We start from the raw sequence: 13,122 nt of genomic DNA, 5'->3' as shown, positions 1-13,122 counted from the left end.
TTTGTATGTATACAAAACAAAATAATTGAGATACTCAGCTCTACTGAAATAAAGCTGAAAACCTGGATGGTTGGTTTTCTTGAAATGGATGGTTTTCTAGAAAAACAAACTACAAAAACTAATCATGGAATTTACAGAAAAATCTAACCAATGGTTAAAGAAAAAAATAGCATATATTATCAAAAATCCAATTTGCTCAAAAGCACCAGAATAAGACACTTTCATAGGTGCCAAGAATGTCTTAAAGAAAAGATCTTTCCAGGACTACTTAAATTGTTCCAGGTCACAGTAAAAGAAGAAAAACTTTAAAATTAGTTTTTGAAGCTAAGGAGATATTAATTCCAAAACTTGACAATGATAATATACACATAGAAAAACTGTAGTCCAAAGTTATCTATTAATATCAAGGCAAAAAAAAAAAGTGTTAGCAGACAGAATCCAGTACACTTTAAGAGAATGCTACCTCTTATCAGAATTTCAAGGACCGCTGCTGAGAGCAGCTAGTGAGAATGTAGATTCAGGAGCCAAACTGCCTGCATTTAGATCCCAGACCTGGTACTCACCAGATATAGGAACTTGTACACATAATTATTTAACTTCTCTGTGCTTTAGTTTTTAGTTTTCTAATTTTTCTGGTGGGGTTAATTACAGTATATGGAAAGGATTCCATGAATTAACACATGTAAAGTGCTTAGAATAGGGCCTGGCACAAAGTAAACACAGAATAAATACTAGCTATTTCCAATATTGGAAAAAGCTATAACTAGAGTTTACCATACTAATAGATCAAAAGAGAAAAATCATAATCACTTCCCTGGATGCTGAAAAGTCATTTAATTATCTAACTTTCATTGTAAAATTTTTATCCAACTTTTAATAAAATATTATGAGGATGCTTTCATAACATATTAACTCAATAAAATAACAAGATCATTCACCAAAGCCTGAATCATACAGAATGGGGAAGCCCTAAAAGCCTTCCTAATTCATGTCAGAAGCAAGACCCAGATGTCCATTCTTCCTGCTATTATTTGACAGTGTTCTAGATGTAGTAGCCATTACAATAGAACAGGTGAAAAAATAAGTGGAAGCATGGGGAGAGGGTGGGCGAAATTACTATTTGCAGAAAGTACAAAAAGATAATCAATTGAAAAATTATAGTAATCCAGAAATTGATGGGTATAAAAATAAGACGCAAAATATACACAAGTTAGAAAAAAAAATGAAAAAAATACTCATTTATAGTAAGAAACTGAAAAATATCCAGGAATGAACTTAACAAGAAATGTAGAAGTTCTGCATAAAGAAACATTCAGATGCCACTAAGGGGCACCAAAAAAAACTGAACAAATGGAAATGCTAACCTTGTTATTGGATAGAAAGACTTAATAATCATAAAAAGTCAATTCTTCTTAAATCAATCTAAATAGATCTATTTAATGCAATCTCAATAGACATACCAACTTTCAATTCCAGACAGATTTTCAATTTTCTATACAGAAGTAAACATGCTAGTGTGTCTAGAAAACTCTGAGAAAGAAGAGTGATGAAGGATACTTGTCCTACCAAATGCTAAAATGTATGATAAGTTTGCTCTATTTCTTATAATAAGATTTTGGCAAATGAATAATCAATGGAATCAGCACAGATTTCACAAATAGTACACTCAAGTTCAAATGAGAATTTCGTTTACAACAGTGACACTGTATAGCAGGAAAAGAGTACATGGCCATCAGTAAGCAGTGTGGAGACAAGCAGACGGCCATTGGGAAGCAAAATAAAGCTATATCAGTACCTCTCTCCTTACGCAAATTAAACATTAGAAAGCAACCACAAGACTACAAACCACAAAAGTACTAGAAGAAAGCGAGGAATATTCTTTTTCATTTGTAATAATCTTTGACTGGGGAAGCCCCTTGACATAAAACCCACAAGTCCCCAAGAAAAAGCATGATTTATATTTAACTATATAAAAATAAAAAAATAGCTCCATGGCATAAAACACTTTAAATGGCATTAAGAGAAACAACAAAATGGGGAAAAATATTTAAAATTCTTACAACAGAATATACATGTGTGATAGACAGAGGCTAATTTCTTTTATGTAAAAATAACCTACAAAAAAATCCAAAAACCAACAGAAAAATGGGTCAAAGGATATAAACCAACTTCAAAGAAACACAAATGCTACTTACACATATGAAAAGGTGCTCAATGACACTCACAAGAAGATAAGCTGGGAATTATAAGTGTGAAGTAGCATTATTTTTGCCTATGGGGCAAAAATTTAAAAGCTTGTCAACACGCTATACAAGTGAGCATATATAGGGAGTCACTGGCACTCTTGAACATTTTTGACAGGAGTGAGAATTGGTACAACCTCCATAATGCAATCTGTCAAAATTAAAAATAAGCAAAACTGGGCCCAGCACGATGGCTCACACCTTTAATCCCAGCACTTTGGGAGGCTGATGCAGGCATCACCTGAGGTCAGGAGTTCGAGACCAGCCTGGCCAACACAGTGAAACCTCGTCTCTACCAAAAATACAAAAAAATTAACTGGGTATGGTGGCACACACTTGTAATCCCAGCTACTTGGGAAGCTGAGGCAGGAGAATCACTTGAACCCAGGAGGCGGAGGTTGCAGCGAGCTGAGATTATGCCACTGCATTCCAGCCTGGGTGGCAGAGCGAGAATCTGTCTCAAAAGAAAAAATATATATATACACAAACTTTGGCCTGGCAACTTTACTTCTGGGAAATCTTGTAGTTGCCAGAATAATGAATGATATATCTACAATACTGCCCAATGTACAAAACTGGAAGTAGTCAAAAAAAAACAGAGAAGTGATTAAATAATTTATACTATGTCCTTATAAAGAAGTATATGTGCTAATTTGAAGAAACCCCAAGATATGTCATTAAGTTAAAAACCGTGTGTGTGTGTGTGTGTGTGTGTGTGTGTGTGTACAAATAACTGTTTGGAAAATCTTTGAAAGGTACATATGCAACTACTATTGCAGGTTAATTCTAGGGAAGAATTGTTACATACCATTTTGTGCTATGTAATTTTTTTTACTGTGTAAATGCTATGTGAGTAATACTAAATGGTAATTTTTAAAATGATGAAACAAAAATAAGAAAGATAAAGACTCAGAAATTATTTTATAAGGGATTCTAAGTACATGAAAGACTGTCCTACCATGGAGTGGCCAGCCATTCTCAATTTTCACAGACAACACCTTCTCCAACAAAAGGAAATAGATTAAACAATAAATACATATTTTTTGATTGGAGAAAAAGAATAATTTCCTGGTGGAGGTGAAAGAGAGTTGTAACATCCTCTGAAGGGCTTTGAAAGGATGGTTTGAGTCTGGGGTCGGTGGTAGGTGACTGGGGGGAGGCCTACTTTCCACCCCTGGATGCTGTGACCCGCTTTCCAGGAGCAACACCTTTCTGCTGGCTGACAGCTTAATGAGCATTTTACCCAAGGCATTCACGCCAGTAGGAAATGCTGTTACATTTACAAGCGCCCATTAGTTAAAAGTTCTCAGAGCCACAGTAGACTCAACACTGCGTAGGGTTTCCACTTGGGACTTCCTTTTGCTTCCAGTGTTGGGGACCAGTGCAAAAAGGACCACACCTCTGGGAGCTTCTACGTTCTCTCAAGCATTCTAAACAGCCATGGGGACGAAATCGTGAGCTCCTCATAGTTGATAAATGATAAAACCCCACCACTCTCCCACAGAGAGCTCCAGTCTATAAGGTAAAAATGTGGTTCCCTCCGTAAATGAATGATCCAGGATACTTCAACGATGAGAGGGAGCACATTGAGAATAAATAAACTAAGCCAGAGTAAGAGGAAAGCCAACTGAATCCAGGTCATAGCCGTTGGTCTCTGCTGCAAAGCATTCTCCATCATTCATCCCCTTGGTTAGTGCTTCTCAAACTCTGGTCCCTGGACCAGGAGCATCAGCATCACCTGGAAACTTGTCAGCAATGCAAATGATCAGGGCCTTCTCTAGAACTGCTGGATCAGAGACTCCTGAAGTGTGGCCCTGCAATCTGTACCAGAGAAGCTCTCAAACAAAGCCAGTGCTCAAGTTTGAGAACCACTGCTTTAGGCTTCTGGAACAAGACGCCCAACAGGAGTGAGCAATGACTGGACTCTGTATCCTTCCCTTCAAGGGAACCCAAGGGGACATTTCAACCTTGTGGTGCCTCTTCAGCTCTAGCTATTCATTGCACACCCTAAAAGGAGCATATAGTACTCTGATGACATTGGCGACCTCACAGAAGGCACAGCCATTCCGGCTCCTATGCCTGGTGTGTACACATTCTAGAATGTCAAGGGAAGTAAGGTTGGCCCTATGGTCTTATGCTAGCTATGAAATACCTAGTATCCCAAGTGTATGCCAGTGACTTTTAGGGCATTAAATATCATCATTAAGGGCTAGAACCTTGGTAGTTCAAAAATCTGTTAGGATGTTACCTTAAATAAAATCCTTAAAACCCTAGCAACCATGTCAGTTTGCAGATTGCTGCTTCCTGTTCCCCATCATCCTAAGGATTTAGTTGTTATGAGAACTAAACAGGATGGGGGCAGGAGATGATAGGAGAGGAAGCCATATCCTACCACTGCAGTTCTGGTTCTGGGAGTCAGTAAATGTTCTTATTGTTGAGGCCAATTTGATGTGAATTTTCTGTTATTTGCTGCTGAAACATCCTAGTGATAGTGAGGGTTATTATACCTCTGTGTGTATGAGGAAACTGAGGCACAGAGACGTTTGGCGACTTTGAGATCCAACTTTGTGACTTTGTGTAAATGTTAAGATCACAGCTCTGCAGTGCAACACCACCTTTTTACATCAGAAATTTGCTGCCCAAAGTACACTGGGATAATTCACCAGATTAGGAACTGAGGACACCACCCACAGCACCTTTACCTTGAGTAGCACTCAGCCAGGCTGAATTCACAGCAAGCATTCAGAAGCAGCTCTACTCACTGTGGCCCTGTGATGGGGAAACCAGGGCTGTTTTGAGGCTGTAAGCCTCCCTCCCCAATCCCATCTAGTGAAGTTGCAAGTCGGTGCTCCTTGGTGGATAGCAAATCAAGTTTCAAGGTTACACACAATAGAGAAAGGAAAAAGGTAAATGGGAAATCATTTATCAAGACCATATTTAAAAGGGAAAAAAAAACAGCTCAGGTCAAAGATGTAACACAATCTCTTAGCTATATTCCCTACTGGTGTTGGCAGAATCTCACGACATTGTGAAATTTAAATGCCATTTTCAATGGGTTTTGAGATTTGGGGTCAGACAGATCATAAATGTTCTTGGTTATGAAGTTTAATGCATTTTTTTTGTTAGCTGAAAGGGATCAAATGGCTTGTTTTCCAGTGTGAAGATACCAACAAGTTTGGGGGGCTGCTAGGGGGGCCTGGTTCCCTGATCTATACCTTGACTTTTTAGTTGATCACCTTTTCAGTTAGACATATATGTCCAGCTTAATAAGGAATGCAGTGTCTGGAGGAGTTCATGGTATTTGGGAAGAGATGCAAGGATAAGAAAAGCCCCCTGTGAGGCTGCAGGGTCGGGGTGGTCCACAGACAGTGGTTCAGGATGTCTGACATTAACCTAGTTCTGTACTGGGCATTTATTTCCCTTCCTGAGAGGTAAGCAGGCTGAGGGTTGTGTCCAGGATCAAACTGCCTGTTCTCAAGTGCCATATGAATGATGATAGAAATGGCCAGGGGAGTAAAATAAATAAAAGGAATATATGAGAAGGACACTGTCTTCACCTCCCACTACTGTAGCCACTGATAAACCCTGGCCTGGCCATGTGCCTGCTGATACTGGTGGACTGGGTCGCCCAATCCTGACCCACATGCCCTGTGCATAGCAGGGGCATCTGGGCACCACATCTTATATCACCATATCCCAAGCAGGAGCCCCTCCCAGGGACGGCTCACATACCGCCAGCCCAACAGCAACCATCAGAGACTTTGCTATCCTAAGAGCACAGATAGAGCCTGCAGTGTCTTGGCTTTGAAGGACCCTCCCTAGTTCTCCCCACATCCCCTCCCATGTCTAGACATCTCATCCCCCAGAGCCTAGACACAGGTTCCCTGCTTAGCAGTAAAACTTTTCCACATAGTGCTGAATCCTCAACTTCATATGCTTTATTTTTTCCCTACCCCCATCAACCAAATAATACCCTCTTGCCCACCGTTGCCCCCGTGAGCCAGAGGAAGGCACCAGAAAGATAACAGCTACCTATGACCTTCGCTGAATGGAAGGTACTTCCTGCCCTCAGCAACCTTTTCCCTTTCCAAATCACATCTTTTTCAACCCAAGCAAACGGACTCTTCCCATACAAATCCTCAAGTGCCTTGTGTGGAGGTGTGAAATTTGCTCAGAGGGGCTATTTTAGATCGCTGGAGCATAGCCCTGTTTTCCACCAGAGAAATAAAACACATTGCCATTAAAACACACTGCCATTAAAAATAGCATCGGACCTTTGATAAACTCTGTAATAATAAATGGGGTGATTACATTTTATATTATTGCAGTGGATTTTATCCCGGCACTTGAAAGCTTGCTTTTAATTTCTGAATCAGAAAATACTTCTGGTGGCAGTGTATTCAAACCCTCATTTGAGCTAGAAGACTGGTGACAATATAGAGTTGAAGACCATTACAACTTCTGCTGTAGTCGATTTCTCTTAATCGAATACCTGGTATTTAAAAGATAAACGCTTGAGGGGATGGATCCCCCATTTTCCATAATGTGATTATCACCCATTGCATGTCTGTATCAAAATATCTCATGTACCCCATAAACATATACACCTACTCTGTACCCACAAAAATTAAAAAGTAAAAAAATAAAAACATATATCTGGTACTTTGTCACTTCCTTGGTAGTGGCTGAGGAAATCACACTTCCCGTAGGATTAGCTGTTATTAATGTTTGCTTACATCTGACTTTCTACCATTTTAGATATTGAATGAATACTTACATACTGTACAAAGATCTGCAAGAGGGCTTGTTCCTCATTTTATACATGTCTACTGTTCAGAAAATTAAACAGAAAAGCAACAGGACCATGCCTTCTGGGTGGCACATCTAATAGGGAAGAAAGGAGTTTGACACCAGCCCCGATGGTTCTTTATGCTACCTCCAGGCCCTTTTGTAGTTAAAGTTGGGGGCTGTCACCTGTCTACACCTACCCTCCTGATGGCAGGCTTGCACAGGTTGAGAGAAGCCAAAGCGGCTTTATCGCCTTTCTGCAGGTTATGTGTCTTTCCTGGCACTATTTCTATTCTTCCTGGGTTTAGTTTTCTAACATCTCCAGCCAACAAGAAGTTCCTACTGGCTCGCATAAGGATTCAAAGCTGTAAAACTGAGAAGCAAGTAAAAAAGCCTACAAGACCATTAACCTCTTTGTACTTGCAGCCAGAGTTTTTGGATCCTAGGAACTAATTTAAAATCCATTTGTCCTTCATGTTTGGACTATGAGTCCCCAGAGGCTTAATCAGAATGAAAAAGAATCAAAGACCCCATCAGCAGCTCAGCCTCTGGTACCCAGCTCTTGCCTGTCAACCAGCAGGAGATTTAGATTTCCATATATTCCCTAAAATCACCTCAGAGGCAGAAAAGAAGAGGCTACCACGAAATTCAGTTGCAGCTACATAATGGAGGGAAGATAGGAGCAGGCCAGTGAACTAAAGTGACCTATGTACAGTTCTAAGAATCACCCAACGGGGACAATGCACTTAAGCTGCCCCAGTCAGGGTCTCAAAGCGAGTAGGTGGGATGGGCACCATGAGGGCGCTACAGGCCACTATAAAACGAAATGTGATATGCAAGATTTCCCTTTGTAGGTAAGTTAATGAGGGCAGGTTAGAGTGAAAGTTAAAGGCTGTCACAATAGAGGGTCTATCTGCCCAAACCAAGTGCAGACAGCAGGGCCCGGCTGCTTTTTTATGGGCTGCACGAAACAAAAGACATCAAAACTATTGCTAGATTCATTGTCTAGCCCAGAGCCGCAGTAACACTCTCACAATAAGGAACCAAAGGCTGAGAGTTTCCAACAACTCGTGGAATGGGCTCTAACCTCGTCCAGTTAAGGGAGGCCTTAAGCTACTGAGCATGCAGCTCTGAATCTGCATGCTTACCCAAGAACAGTAAAACCATCAGCCTCCAAGTACAGCTCAGCAGGGGGCAGGAAGCAGCCACTGGCTTGATCTCTGGGAAACTAGAAGAAAAAGTCCTGGCTGGGAACCTGGGTTGAAAAAGCAGTCTCCATAGCACACCTCTTTTTCCTTCGCAGACATTCTTTCCACTCCAGCAGGCTCTGGAAACATCAGCGAGGAAAAGGGGGTATCATGAAAAGCGCCTTGTAGAATCCTTGGGAGTTGCTAATAATTGGGACGGATGTTCTGAACCAGTTCATTTTTTAAAGCACTTTGTGAATTTTCATGATCCACCTAATTAAAGAGAGAAGTCAGGAAAAAAGGCTCTCATTATGTTCACTGACAGAAAAGTAAGGTCGCCTTTTATAGAGATGAAAAAATAAAAAAAGTTTCTGTACTAATAGGGTCTCATTCATTCATTCACTAGATATTTATTATCTGTGAACCAGTCCCTTTGCAGGGTAGGACTAGGAGCCAATGAAGGGTGAGGCAAGGTGATTGCCTACGGGTGATAACCTGCAACATGGGGCAGTATGGAAGCCAAGCCGTTTAGTAGAACGAGCAAGGACAAGGCACTGGGAGGGCTCTGGAGGAGGACACCTAACTGAATGTGAAATCAGGGAAGAACTCCCCAGAGAGGAAGAGATGGTTAAGTAGACATCTGACTGCAATGATAGTCAAGGACAGTCTGGAACAAAGAAGGAAGTTGTTTCATAACAAGGGAACAGCGAGTGTACTCTTTGATGGGGCAATCCCTATCTCTGTTCCCCAATCTCATGGCCAGAAATATCTCCAGATTTTTTAGAAGTAATAATGAAAGTGCTTTTTCTTAGCTTTATAGTCTGGGCTTAATCCCATTCTGCTATAGTTTGGATTTTTCTCTACCCAAATCTCATGTCAAATTGTAATCCCCAGTATTGGAAGAGAGGCTTGGTGGAAGGTCATTGAATCATGGAGGTGGATTTCTGCCTGGCTGTTCTCCTGAAAGTGAGCTCTCACAAGATCTGGTTAAAAGTGTGTAGTTCTCCCCACTCTCTCTCTTCCTCCTCCTCCAGCCACGTAAGAGGTGCCTGCTTCCCCTTTGCCTTCCACCATGATTGTAAGTTTCCTAAGGCCTCTCCAGCTATGCTTCCTGTACAGCCTGCAGAAGTGTGAGTCAATTAAACCTCTTTTCTTTATAAATTACCAAGGCTCAGGTAGTTCTTTAAATACATACTCCTTTCAGTGTTTCTGAAATCCAAGCTTTTAAAACAGGTTCAGGCTAGGTGTGGTGTCTCATAACTATAATTCTAGCACTTTGGGAGGCTGAGGCAGGAGGATTGCTTGAGCTCAGGGATTCAAGACCAACCTGGGCAACATAGGAAGACCCCCATCTCTGCAAAATCTAATAAATAAATAATCCAGGCATGGTGGCACACCCCTGTGGTCCCAGCTTTTCAGGAAGTTTAGGTGTGAGCATTGCTTCAGCCTGGGAGGCAGAGGCTGCAGTGAGCCATGATTGCACCAGTACACTCCAGCCTGCAGCCTGGGATACAGCAAGACACTTTCTCAAGAAACAAATTAAAGCAACAACAACAAAACAAGTTCAACTGACAGTTTTCACTTTAGTTTGTCTTTAATTACTCCATGTAAATTAACCTAAAAATTATGCAAAATAGAAAATCTTTTGTGCTGATTACACTGGGAAATTTTACAGCAGCCTGAAGAACAATGGTTGGCTGAGCCTGTCTAATGTGAACTGTGAAGCAGAAGCGTGCTGCCCAGAGGAAACAGGAGTGGAGATTCCCGCTGGTCACGTAGAAGTAGGACCTGGAAAAACTTCCTAAGGGAGAATTTGGCTTTGCCACAGTGGAGTAATAAGCCAGGAGTAAAACAATGTTAGAACAGCCTCCCAAAAGTGTTTACAGCTGAAGTGCAGCTAATAGGGGAACAAAAGAGACTGAGTGGTAAGACCTGGGGAAAGCTACAAAAGCAGTTGGATTTATTTTGAGAGAATGAAGGAATTACACAGAGATACACAAAGAAAATAAGTTATCAGGGATCTCTTTTTTGACTTAAAAGTCAACATGGTCCTGGAATCAGGTACATAGATTTTGGAGTCAAACTACCTGGGCTCAAATGTCTACATAACCACTCATTAGCCATTTTAACTCTGGCCAGTTATTTACTACCCTGGGCCTCTGTTTCTTCCATCTTGGGCCAGTTATACCTGTTCTTAAAACCTTGTGTCTCATTTTTCCCTATCTATAAATAAAATGGGGTTTTCCTTATCTATAAAATGGGGTTATCACAGTACTTTCCTCATGAAGTTGAGGAAGCATGCCTAGAACATAGTGATGCTCAATAAATTTAGTTATTCTTATTATTATGCCCCACTTTCCACCAGAAAAGAAAGAGAAAAAACAGGCTTACTTAATTAACCATTTAAAAATGGGCTTACTTACCATTTTTAAAGCAAGGATGTTAGCCCAATATAAGAAAGAATTTCCCAAACGTGAGGATGTTTAACAACACGAGGTGGTTTTCTTAGACAAAGCAAGTCTCAGAAAGTCTCGTCATGAAAGTCTGTAGGAAAGAAACTGACCCAGAGCTGCTGAGGATGAGCAAGGTGAGGTGGCAAGGAGGTCTCGTGTTGGGGCAAGAAGAGGAGAGTGCTTAGATCCAGATACTCTGCCTTCAGATCTCCACTTGCACAAATCAAACATATTCCCTTGGGCAAGTCACTTAGGCTAAGGTTCAAATTCTCCTTCATACTACTGTCCTAGGGAGACTCCAAAGAGCCAGTATGTGAAGATGCCTTTTAAGCATCAAATGCTATAGGGTAGTCAGTACCACAATATCAAGGCATAGTACTATTTTCTTCAGCTGGTGAGGAATGGAATAGAGAATGAAGCCCCTTGGCTCTTGGATACCCTCTCAGCTCTCCATCCTAAATCGCTCTCCAAAGGGTCAGAATAAAACACACCAGAGGAGAGAGACAAAGCCCAATGTAAATTATTCCTTAGGGCCAGCGTCACCATCTGCTGTCATGCAAATTTTATTGACTACCAGTTAGTGTTGCCCTGGAAGGAAAGCCTGTCTCAACTTTGAGCAGAAGATTCAGGGACCCTGGGGAAGTGGTTAAGTGACTTGCTAGACCCTCTCTCTAAAGTCAAAAATCCAACGTCACTTTCCAGGCACCCTGTGACCTAATGAAGAGATTCTGCATCCCACGGCATACTGGCCCCGTCTTTCCTCATGAGCAAAGGGACAAGCCCCATAGGAGGTGAGATCTTGTGAGACAGTGCCCAACCATAACTACTAATGGAGAGAGAGAGAGAGAGAGAGAGAGTGAGTGAGTGTGTGTGTGTGTATGTGTGTGTGTGTGTAAAATAGGAAGTGCTCTTATTCCCTGTGTGGGTGGGACCAATGGCTGAGATCGGCTACTCCTGCTCTCTGGAGTTGTGATGGGGACAGAGGCAGGCTTATCACAATTGTCAATCCTGGACAAATTTAAACAATGTTAAGGAAAATATGACTTCCACAGGCAAGGAAACACAAAATGGGCCCTGACTATCCCATGGGTGGTTGCCTCGGGCCTCTCTCCCCTGGCTGTTTTTCTGACCTGCTTTCTGCCTCCAGTTATTTAATTCATAATTGCCAGAGGCAAGAGAGCTGGAGACATACCCTGCTTTGAAACAGAGACTCTGTGCGCCTTGGATAAGTCACAGTTTGATATAGTTTGGATGTCTGTCCTTGTCCCCTCCAAACCTCGAGTTGAAATCTGATCCCCAATGTTGGAGGCGGGGCCAAGTGGGAGGTGTTTGGATCATGGGGGCAGATCCCTCATGAAGGGCTTGGTGCTGTCTTTGTGGTAGTAAGTTCTCACTCTATCAGTTCCTGTGAGAATTGATTATTAAAACAGCCTGGCCCTGCCCCCCAAATCTTCCTTCCTCCCTCACCATGTGATGCTACTCCCTTTTGCCTTCCACCATGGGTGGAACATTCCTCAGGCCCTCACCAGAAGCAGGTGCTGATACCATTATAAAGTACAGCCTGCAGAACTGTGAGCCAAAGTTTCTTAATAAAGTACGCAGCCCCAAGTATTCTTTTACAGCAACACAAATGGACTAAGACACAGGTTAACCACAAGACGGCAATCCTCTCAGTCCACAGTTGGAGTGAGGACTAACAGAGCACCCACAGCTGGGCGTGATGAGCAACATCAGTCTTCAGTGTTTGCAATTATGGTCCTCAAACTTGAGGGTGCATTAGAATCACCTGGAGGGTTTGTGCAACACAGAGGCTGGGCCCACTCCTAGGGTTTCTGATTCAATAGGTCTGGGGTAAGGCTCTAGAACCTGCATTTCTTACCAGTTCCCAGATGATGCCTCTTGCTTCTGGTCTGGGGGACTACATTCTGAGAACCACTGTTCTAAAGAAACCCAGTAAGCATGGGGAAAGCGTGCTTCCCCAGGCAGGTGGCTACAGATCACACCATGCCCTTGGTAGACGAGGACCTATGGAGCTGCTGGGGTAATTTATGTCCCAAGTACAATTATTGAGCAGAGGGGCAAAATGAAGACCCAATACAGGGCTCTGGAAGGGCTCACCGGGGAGGCAATTTTTCATCTATACCATACACCTCTGTCCATTACCTGAGGTGCCTTTGTGGTGGCATCTTGGCTAGGTAATAATACCCACTCTACCATTTCATATGTACATTAGAACAGTGTCATGATTTTGAAAGACCTGCTATCAAGAGGTTCAAATAAGCTTGAAATCCACTTTCATGAATAAAAATTTCACGGTTACATTTGTCAGTGAAAGAAAAAGACCTATTAATTTTTAAAATAGATTTGCAACTATAGGAAATGTTCAAATGGTTGTAAAAATGGTTTAAATATATATATATACATATCTATATATATATATATATATATTTT

The sequence above is a fragment of the Cebus imitator genome, unplaced genomic scaffold, assembly GCF_001604975.1.
Source record: "Cebus imitator isolate Cc_AM_T3 unplaced genomic scaffold, Cebus_imitator-1.0 Scaffold45, whole genome shotgun sequence".
NCBI classification, from domain to species: Eukaryota; Metazoa; Chordata; class Mammalia; order Primates; family Cebidae; genus Cebus; species Cebus imitator.
This window is presented reverse-complemented; position numbering follows the sequence as displayed.